The sequence below is a fragment of the Elgaria multicarinata genome, chromosome 1, assembly GCF_023053635.1.
Source record: "Elgaria multicarinata webbii isolate HBS135686 ecotype San Diego chromosome 1, rElgMul1.1.pri, whole genome shotgun sequence".
Lineage (NCBI taxonomy): Eukaryota > Metazoa > Chordata > Lepidosauria > Squamata > Anguidae > Elgaria > Elgaria multicarinata.
The window spans coordinates 24,258,970-24,270,528 of record NC_086171.1 but is presented as its reverse complement, the minus strand read 5'-3'; positions in this window follow the sequence as shown (position 1 = coordinate 24,270,528).

Below are 11,559 nucleotides of genomic sequence, written 5' to 3'. Positions count from 1 at the left end.
CAGACATGATTTGCAAGAAAACAGGGTCTTTCAGGGCACAATCCTATGCATGTTTAGACAGAAGAAGAAAAAATCCTACAACTCCCTGCATTCCCCAGTGAGTATGGCTGGAGAATATTGGGCGTTGTGGGGCCTTTTTCAATCTACATGCATTGGACGGTGCCCTTTGGGATCCATTTTTAGGGCTCTACACATCCATGCCCATGTGTTGCACATTTTTCTTTGTCTGTCCTCACACGGGACCAGAGGGGCACATACACCGACACACCTCAGCTCCTCAAACTTGTTAATAATCCCACACCTTAAATCTACCATTTAGACCAGGAATCTGTGATAACATCTGAACTGGGCCTTTGTTGGGTGGCAGTCTTGGCATTATTCTACAGCAAATTGAGGATTGTGTGGTTCTTTCAGCTGCTCTATAACTCAGCTCAGCAGAAGTATTTTGATCTGAACTGATTTACTCCCAATTTATTTTAATCCAAGTACTTGTCATGGAGTGATAGTGTTAGACTAAAAAAATGTTGAAAGGAGGCTTTTAAAAATTATTCATCCCTCTTATAAGATTTTTTTTAAAAAAGAAATATCCCTCAGTGATGTACAAAATTTTTGGACTCCTCCTGCAATAAATCCTTGAAGTGTACTTAGTGGTACGTTCATATTTGCATGACTCTGGCCTGCAGTGAGCCTTACAGAATAATCCTAAATGGAGGTGAGGGTGAAGTAGTGGATGAAACACCCTGTTGGCTCATGCCAGCCATGGTAGGAGGTGAGGGGGTGATTTTCCTCTAGTGATTCTGCCAGCTCCTGAGGCTTCTCACAGGGATGACAGGGCATTGGCTTCATTGACCCAAGGTGGGTAACACCCAATTTTCAGAGCTTCATCCAGCAGAAACACTGCTGGTAGAGCTTTCCATACAAGAGCTTTGCCTCTGTAGGAAAGGTGCCCCCACCCACTGACAGAGCTCCCCTCTCTGACAGCGGAAGGACATTTCTGCCTTATCCAGCCCCACTCTGACCAGTGGATCTATGAGTTTGGACTGTTCTGTTAGACTAACTTGCTGCAATAACTTGAAGTTCCAGTTCAAAGCAGAACGAGGGGTGTTTTGGAATAACTCCATGTTATATTATGTTCTGCTATAGTTGTGTTCACACCCAAGGAAGAAAACTGATGATCAGGCAAGCAAGGGATTCTGCAGTGAGTTTAAGCATTAACATTCATTTTGCATTATTAAAAATAAGAAGGAAGGGTATTTATGTATGTATGGCTACCAAACTCAGCAGATTTGAGAATGCCTGCAGTGTAATAAAGTTTATTTTTAATATGTCACAGTATTTTGATCTAAATTATGTTGTCTATGGTATTGAAGAAATGATGTGAAATGCGTAGAAAGTTGTCTTGGTTCATAACTTTAAGCCTGAAGGTGGCTTTATCAGCCATCATCTTCTTCATTCTAATGCTGAGCCTGACATGAGTGAAACAGGTTTAAATAGCGTCTCTTGGACGATTACCTACATAGTAAAAGTCCTGTGAAAGGTGTGATAATGGGCTTAACTTAATGAGTCAGTCCACATGGTGATGAGACCAAATATGGAATTTGAAGATAGTTGTGTTTGAGTCATAACATGGTCAACATTTCGTTTCAAGGCTTTATTTAACATGAAATTGGTTCTGATGTACAAAGGTGTAATGGATTTTCAGGTCCTCTGCATAGGCCAAGGATATTCAAGTGGTGGGATGGAATTGCAAAGGAAAGCACGCTGCATGCTTCAGGGCACCTCTCCTTTTTTATGCTGTCTTGTTCCTCTACAGTGGTGGGTGAATTATTTCATTTTAAATAAAGCATACTCATAATCATGCATGTAAACACCCATGAGCATACTTGGCAAGAAGGTGGGCCAATAATTGAGCAGATCCTTTTATTCCTTGTTGAGTGGATTTCAGGACTCATCAAACATCAGAAGGAAGGTTGTTTCTCTTTCAGAAAAAAAATCCTTCCACTGTCCTATCACCTAAAGTGGATTCCAACCTCAAATTCCTCTTCATACCTCAGACTACAGAAAAGAAACAGTATTTTCACTTTTACTGACATGTTCTTTGTTTAAAATAAATGGAAACGTTTGGCAAATGCTGTAAAGTGAATGTCGGGTTTGCTTCTGTGGGGATTAAAATTCTTGTGTTTACATAAATGGGTTTATATTTTGACAGCTATTACACTTGAGGTTCTTCCACCCTGATGACTATTTGTTAGGAACTGTGAATGATCTGCTGTTAGTCTGATTCATTAATAGGTCCTGATCCTGATGGGATGTTTGATTTAAAACACAATCCCTTTCAAAGGGAAAAATAATCATCCCAGATTATAATAGTTTTCTGACTTGAGATTTCTTTCCTTGGAAGAAACACCTGGAACATTTTAGTCAATAGGTAGTAAAATGCTGAAGAAGTGCAAATTGCATGGGGCCAGTTCAGCAAACCTTGGTTGAATAACTAGATGTTGATTGACTTTGTTCACGCTGTGTCTTTCCTGATGGGGAAATGGAGATTTTCATGTGTCCCCATAATCTTGCAAGTGTATGAGGTGCCAGCCTTAGACATTTTTGCAACTGAAAGGAAAAGTCAAATTGATCCAGCTGCTAACCTGACGGATAACAGACAAAATGGAGGCAGGAAAATGGTGCTCCTTCTAGACTCTGCTGCCACAAATGATTGCTTCATAGTAAGGCTCACACTGCGTTCGTGGAGAGTGGGCATGTGCAATACTTACAGCGTCTTCTTGTGGCAAGCAAATTAAATGTCCTGCTCGTCACTAGCAGGAAAGCCATCGTAACCTGGACTAAAAATATTCACTCATCATGAGTGTGGTAGTTGGAAGACCAGGTCTTGACTAATCCCTAACTTAGGCTCACCAGTGATCTGAGCTTTATGTGAAGCACTCACTTGACCATTTTGGCAAAGGCATAACATGGGTCTAATCAAGCTATATTCTTCTGCTCAAAAAAGGATAGTGTATATTGGCCTTAGAGAGGGGAACACAGTCCTACACATTGAAGTTCTTAGATTTAAGATTGGCAGAACAAGATTTGGCTAAAGGATTGTATTGGAATAGCTTCTCCCCTCAAGGGAAAGAAAAATAAATCCATTTTTATGCTTCTCAAGGAAAAATAAGTTTATGTAATAAAATTCAAATTTCAAGATTTCATATGGTAATCTTTTAATTGTTTTCCATTTTGAATTAAAAGGCTTCCATCTCGATACAATGAAATCAAATCATGACACTAGGGCTGTGAAATGAGATATATTTCATATCAAGTAAATGGGGGCGGGGCGGAAGCCTTTGCAGACCTCCTGGTTTCCAAATTGTAACTCAAAAACTTCTAATAGTAATTAAAATTCTGACTTGTAAGGGCATCTTTGTGCTAATGTTTCAAAATGTCATGAAAAGTTCTGTATTGCTGAAGATTGTTTTTTCCCCCATACATTTTATTTTTCATTTGTACCACAATCCTAATAGCTGCCATTTTCCCACTCCTGGGGCTTTCTGTAGATCAGTGGATGTTAGGTTTAAACCTCTCTTTTCTTTGATGAAGCTTTCAATAAAAAAATAAAAATAAAGAAGTGTAGTTTTCTGTGTTTCTTATTTAGCAAGGGTTGACTGGAAAAATGTGGGCTGGGTACACTATGAAGTAGTGTGGACTCAGAGTGAGTTCTCTGAAATCCTCCTAAAAATGACCTTTAATATCTGTACAAGATCATCTAAATGTCTGAATATGGAGTTGCATGAAAAGTTTTGTTCTGGTGGTCATCAATACTATTCACAAATTATAATGTTTTGGAGATATCTCTAAATACAACTGTGAACTGTAATTAGCTAGCCCTTTATACAACACCAAAAGGAGGAGGAGGAGGAGGAGGAGGAGGAGATGCTTCTTCAAGAGAAAAAAAAGAGGACCATATCATGAGGACCATCTAAATTACACTATGCCTAATTTTATATGCAAATTTAAATATGATGCATCTCACCATAGTGTGGAAGACTGTGACCGGGTGACCTGTGTGCTTACTCCATCTGTTACCTGGTTGCTAACTGTTGATAGGTCCCTTTTCTCCCTTGGGCTTGGACTGGTCAGCTCTTCAAATAAAGGATGCTTTCAAACAGAGGACTGATATTTGTTAGGACACATGGCTCATCCTAGTTGTAACTGAATTATTTGGTAGACTGATAAAAGTGTTATTCACAGTTTGAAATCTACAATTACTCAGTAGAGCTGGGGCCAAAGCCATGTAGATGTGCCATCCATCGCTCTCTCTCTCTCTCTCTCTCTCTCTCTCTCTCTCTCTCCTGCATTAGTGGTTTGCTTTGCACAAACTTTTTTCCTCCCCTTGATCCTGGAAATGAGGTCCTTTGTAAGGCTGAATGGAAGTACAAAGAAAGGAAGTTCATCTTATGTCCAATAACGTATTTGTATTCCTAGGTGCAGTTCTTTTTTCTTCTTCTTTTTTAATTATCTTCATTTTAATTCCTGAGCACAGAATGATTTTTAAGTGATAAGTTCCATCTTTAGACTTATTAAGTAAACTGTAAAAAAAAATGCTATTTTGGATCATAAGACAAGGGCAAAGCTGAACCTATGCTTCCCTTCTCTGTTACTTTGGGAATTTCCAAACGCACACATTTCTTCCTAACAAGCTCTCGTAGCAGTTTGACCTTTCATCTGAACTGCCAAATCTCCAGGTCCCCCAAGGAGCTACCACCTCTTTTGTTTCAATATAGTTCCTTTTCCTCAACTTAAAATTGTCTGTTCAAATTTGTGCTTATACAGCGTACACACCTATTAAGTTCCAAACTTTACCATTATTTATTGTTGTAGACATCATGTGGGTACACTAGAGATTTACTGCTTGTCAATTTGGAACTGCCCCCCTTGGATGGGAACTGAACCTAAGCAAGAGCTATATGCAAATGCTATAGTCATGTCCTAGGTTGTTAGCTAGTGACTTGAAAGCTTCATCTGTGGGGCCACATGGCAACCCATAACTAGGGTGGCCAATTACGAATTGCCAAAAAAACTGGAAATGCATCACCGAAAAATAGTTCAGACTGGTATTAATCTGATCCATGGATTCTGCAGCGGACTGGCTTTTACCCTATCAGGTTGTTTCCATGGACTTGTGGGCTGGTTTCCTAACCTTCGGGAACTTAGCGGAAATCTTGTCATAGGGGAATACAAAAAAGTTTTTAGACTGGCCAAAAATGTGCATTTCCTCCATAGACAAATGTGCATTTGGGGGTAATTTACATATTTTTACGTGCACCAATTTGCATTTGTACAAATTCGGAAACTAAAAGAAAAGAAAAACCAGTTCTGTCCATGGGCGGCTGACAGAATGAAAGGTGCCTGGCAATCCACGAAGCATAGATGGAATAGATTTTACACAATCCGTACATCCAGAGTTCTCATGTGCTACTTGTCTGATTTAAAGACTCGCCACCATGAGAAACTGGATTCTCTTCTAAGTGGACCTTTACTGTTATATTCTCTGGTAGTCTATGAGGGTTTTTTTTGTGGGGGTGGGGGTGGAGTTAAGCTTACTTAAAGTGATCCTTTCAACTGACTTCATTCTTGACCAAAAGGCCATAATGTAGAACAACAGTAGCACATGTAAGCCAAAAAAATCCTTCACCTCAAGTAAATATGAGTCATTCTAGCAGCAAGCAATGTGGTCACAAGTACTTAGGAACATGATGTCACTCATAGATACTAGGAACAATGTGTCTAATTAGTCTTTTACAGAGCACTGTTTGTATTGAGGAGCAACACCCTCCGCCAGATCCAATAATATTTTCAGTGGATCTGGCAGCTGTGAACTGTGGACAGATTCAGAAAATTAGTTTTTCACAGCGAAGTGAGTTTTGAGAGTTGCAATGAAATAGAAACTGGATTCTGGAGAAGATTAAACATGATTTTGTATCTGAAGTTATTAGTGATGGGTGAATACCCCTCCCAGTCCTTTGGAATGGGCCCTTAAAATCTTGGGAGGATTGCCTTCAACATTTCCTTCATTCAGTTTAAATTGTCTAAGTTCTGAATTGATGAGGCCTCTAGGCCCTGATATTCTTCAAAGCAGAACTGGACATAGAAAGCTTTCCCATGAATTCCCCCTTCCACAGGCTCTTCTTGATATCCCCTTCCTTAAACATGCCAACAGTGAGGGGTAGAAGTGGATAGATCTTGTAGGAATGTTAAGGACTTAGGTTGAGGCCTGTAATAATGTTAGGAGGATGCACGCAAGTATTCAAATATGCCCGAATGTCCAGGAACTACATCCCCCATGTCCCTGGAGTATGCCATGAGCATCAAAATTACAAACTACATGTTGCATGTGTTCAAAGTATCATCCAGGCTTCAAATCTAGGCCAAAACAGCCCTCCCCATGCCACCCACACTGCCTCCTTGCTTTCAGTAATGTTGGAAAGGGGCACAAGGAGGGCTGGGCTGGGAGTCAAATAGGATCTATCCAGGGGAAGTCTGGAGAGAGGACCCAAGTAATCTATTATTGGGCAAAAGGCGGGATACAAATAAATAAATAAATAATATCAGACCCTTCCCATCATTTTGGGACTCCAGTGCCTGAAGCAATGATTCTTGTGGTGGACTAAGCACATTGTACCACTGTGACAAGTTTATAAATCAGATGTGTTTATGCAACATCAAAACAAAAGACAGGCCCTCTTTCCTTTTTCTAAATTTTGTACCAACTGATCAAGAAGGTGTGGAGACCACGGCATCCTTGCTATGGCTTCTTTTACTGTCATTGAACACAGTATACAATAAGCCTGCCACCATCTATCATGTATGTCTGATCTCTTGTGATCTCTTCACTTCCGAGCACATCAAGGTCCTAAGATATTCCTAAACATAACCATCAATACAAATACAAAGTTTTTCATTGTGTCCTGTAGTTCATTTTTGTATGTGCACAATTTCACATTGTTTGATGTGTGTGTGTGTTTAAATGTTGTCACTAGAATTCCAGTATAATTTCATGCACAAATAAAAAGGCAAATTTAGGAATCATTTTTCCACTGAAGTTGTGGGTGGTAGATAGTCATCAGTAGTTTGCTCAGGTTAACATAGTGGAAGGTCATGGAAGCATGGATATGTGGTCCTCCAAATGTTTTGGCTTACAGCTCCCATGATTAGCAATGTTGGTTCACCCTTGCTTTAGTGTTTTATGTTTTAAAATTGGGCTATCTAATCACAGATCTCCCTCCTTACTCACATCTGTTTTGCCCATAGTCACAACACTGCAACAGCTTTTAATAATGATGATAGTTGAAATATCATAATCAATCCCAGAGGTTCATTCTGAAAATATTTCTGGGTTTTAATAGCTTTAACATAAATGGAGTGAAATAAAGGAAATGAGTCACACTGATTCTATCAGGAATCCATTCTGGGCCTTGAGTAGAAAGTGTCACTACAGGAGCACTTGTCTGACGTTCTTTGGGTATTTGAAGTTTATCCATCTTCACCTTTAACGTACAAATTGCTCTAGCAGATGTCATTTACACGTCTCAGAAACATGCAGAACTATTTTCATTGCATAAGTAAATAATAAAATAATAATAATAATAATAATAATAATAATAATAATAATTCGGTATATTCAACAAACTACCAATCAAGTCCTAGAAGCTGCTTAGTGGCAACATCCCTCTATTGATCTTTTCTGCTAAGTGCCTGTGGCATCATGGTCCTTTGTTGCTGTCATTAAGAGAGAGCAAGAGGGAAAAAAATAAAAGCTGCATAGTAGATGGCATGTGGAGAATAAAAGGGAGAGTACTGAAACAGATTCTGAATTTCTTTTAGACAAAATTCACAGAGGATAAATCTATCAATGACTACACTAGTCAGGATAACTATGTGTAAACTCCAGGTTCAGATGCAGTATATGCCATGGAATATCAGCTGCTGGGGAACTATTCCCTTCATGCTGTACTTGTGGATTTCCTGGAGGCATCTCCTTGGCTACTGTGGGAAACGAATGATGAACTAGATGGGCCTTTGGTCTGATCCAGCAGGACTCTTGTTATGTTCTTGGCATGGTATGAATTGTCTCAGGCATAAAACATCTATTTTAAAACTCTGTTCAGCCTTAATCTTCAGACTTCGGTCAGGGTATCTGAGAGGACACTGAGAGCACATGTGAGCTGCTCTGAGCTTTCCAAGGAAGAGTGAGATACAATACACACAAGCATATATATGCATTCATTTGAGAGGGCCAGTTGTGGTTGACCATGTCCTCTGTGGTTTATGAAGCTGCTTCCACTATTCGAATTCCAATAATGGATAAAACGGGCCAGGAGTTGGATCCATATTTATGCTGGATAAATGTGTCCAAATGGCCAGCATTACATCCGGGATGGGAGGAAGGGCATTGCACGAGTTGAGGCGGCCATTTTTTTAAAAAAAAAAGTTACAGGAGCTGGAGCACGCTTGCACTCCAGCAAAAGGTATGTGCAAAAAAAACCACTGATCCCACTCCCCACCCACCCCTGATTCCTCTACTGATTCCTTCCCTCTACTCGCAGGGAGGAGGGAAGAAGCTGGGATGGGCGGGTACACACCTCCTGCGGTCTTGGGATGATCCCGAGACCGAGGAGGAATCAGATTTTCCCAGGGATAATTTATCCTTGGGAAAACATATGCTCATCCCCCCATGACCCCGGGAGTCTCTGTGCATCATTTGGACTCACAGGGACTCGGCCGTGACCAGCCCAGATTTTCGGGCTGGTGTAGAAACGGCCTTTTGTCTTGTGTATCCAAACTTAAATACTCTTCTCAAAGACAAAGACCTCCCTCCTAACTCATATTAATTTATTATGAAATGGCTAAATTTATCGGTCCACATCATTAATTTCCCAGAATGTTCCACCCCTTCTGAGGTCAAAGATGGACATTACTTCTGCTTTTCATGTGGTCAGCTTGTCTACTTTACTTCTCTGTTCTTATGGACATGGGGATTTTTCCAACCACAACCTCACCTGTCCTTTACCCTGGACCCTTCACCTAGTTCCCCTAAAAGGCATACATATGGTTGGTATAAGTCACAAGTTCGTATGACTAATGTTTTTCAGCAATACCAAGTTGCAAGTTCTCATGAGTAATGTCTTTGAGCTATGCTAAATCATATTTCCAAATCATTTTCTATCAAGCCTTATCCAAACTAAATCATCTAACCCTTGATACAGTGTTCTATGTGTGTATGCTTACTTGCCCATTTAATATTAAAGGACTACCCCATCATTTCTACACCCATTTAACCCATTATATGCCCCCCAAAGCTTCTTTCTCTGTGCTGTGCCAACAAACTTTCATCACCCCAATCTTACACATATTTAGTAAAATTTTAAATGAAGAAATAATATTCCACAACTCATGGTTTGTTTCTGATTCTTGGTATGCATCTTGGCTTTGATGCCTCTCTTTTGTTCATAGAAGCATTGTTGCTATGAGAGTTGCATTTAATATTGGTTTGTAGGCTCAAATGTAATATATGAAAACTCAGTACTGCCTGTCGCTTTAAGCTTATCCAGACTATCAGTCTTTGCATGCCTTTTCTTTACATGATAGCCTTGCAACTCCCCATTCAAAGACAACAGTCTGAAATCCAGTCTGTACATAATGGTAGAATGGCCATGCAGCTATGATGGAGGGTGGGGTGGGGTTCAATTGTGGATGTCGCATTAAAAACCATCAAACAGAGGAGATGTACATTTTAGGATTTATTATTGTATTATAAATGTAATTCAAGGAAGCCTTGTTTGCATATTCATCTGAGTTTTAGCATCACAACAGAGAAACAATAAACATAAATAAATAAATCACTTTTAAAAGCTCTCAAAATCATATATGCTAGAACGTCATATCAGTTGTCAGTATTTATTATTTTGTGGATTGACAGGTACTTTTTGACAGAATTTTTTTTCCTTCCAATATTCCATATTCACATTTTTGTAAATTTGACAGCTCTGAGGGCCTAGTTAAAGGTCTTCCTTCAGATAGGATTTCTGTCCTACAGTGGTCTAGCAATTCACTGCCTCCTGCTGACACTTTGGACACAGATCTCCCTTGAAAGCTGCCTCAGATTACCTCTCCTCCCTCACAGATCTTCCCAAGCTCCTGCCACAAGCTATTTCGGCCTCAGCTTGTGGCATTCCCTCAGCCTGGGCTGCTCTTAAGATTTCTTCAGGCTCCTTCCAGCTTCTTTGAGCCACTCCTCGAATCTCTTCTGGTATCTTCCTCTCAGTTTTGACTCCTCCTCTTGGTTCTGATTCGCCCATTGCTAGATTTCTCTTTATTAGCCCTGTGCCATTTCTTTCAATCAATACATTCTTGACCATCCATGTGGCACTGGGTGTGGGGGAACTACACCTGAAAATTGAGGGAAGAGGGAAGTATTTCAGAGAGGTTTCTCTGGATGCAGGGCTTCTTTGGTTCCCTTACTGTAAGGAGGTGCCTGGTATGTGCTTTTTCTTCTATCTTTCCCCCCTTTCTTTTCTTTCAGCCTCTCCTTCTGTGTGAGCTTCTTGGAAAGCCCCCTAGACGACTTAGCCAGAACTCCCTCCCTTGGGGTTTTCCAGTGCAACTGCCTGCTGAGGGCCTGAAAGCTGAGCAAGGAGCTGCTGTCCTCCTCCTCCTCCTCCTCCTCCTCCTCCTCCTCCTCCTTCTTCTTCTTCTCCTTCTCCTTCATTCTTTTTTTTAAAAAAAAATTGCAAATGTAGAACTTAAATGTTAATGTAATACAGAAGCTGTACATTCAAGGAATAATAAATTTGATACGCTTTTTTTAAAAGAAAGACACAGTCCAACACTATAAATACACAGTACAAATTATTTAACATTGGTTATTAAGCAGTTTTTAAAATTTAATTAATTAATTAATGGGAGGATAGATCCCAAATCAAAAGGAAAGCTGGGTGTGAGGTGTTTTTTAAAAAATATATATTTATTTTTCTCCAAAGAAACTATTGTAACCATAAGCTGTTAAAGGCAGTTGAAACCTGTGTTGGTGCTGTTGCTGTGTGTAAAACATTACCATTAAAACATGACCATTCTGTAGCAAAACTTTTTTTTCTTTTGTCCTCTTAATACTTTCTAACGTTGAATAGGTTTCTCTGGGAGTGCTATTTCCCATACTATATTGCACCATTTCCTTGTATTTAAACCTTTTGCCTCCTTCCAACATTTGGTTATCAGTATACGTGCTGCTATTCGGAAATGTTCAATTTGCTTTTTATGTAATATAATTCGGTTTTGACCAAATTAAGTAATGCCAATCCTGGTGTTTTCATTACTGCTGTTTCCATTATGATGGATATTTCTTAAAAAAATTCCATCCAGAATCTTTGAATACAACATTCACAGTCCCACCACATGTGAACATAGGACCCCCGGACATGCGGTTTTACTATATCGTGGAAACTTGGAAAAGAACAGGCAGCTAGATGACTGTAAGTTAGGTGCAAGAGGCCTTGGGTTGGATTCCAATTT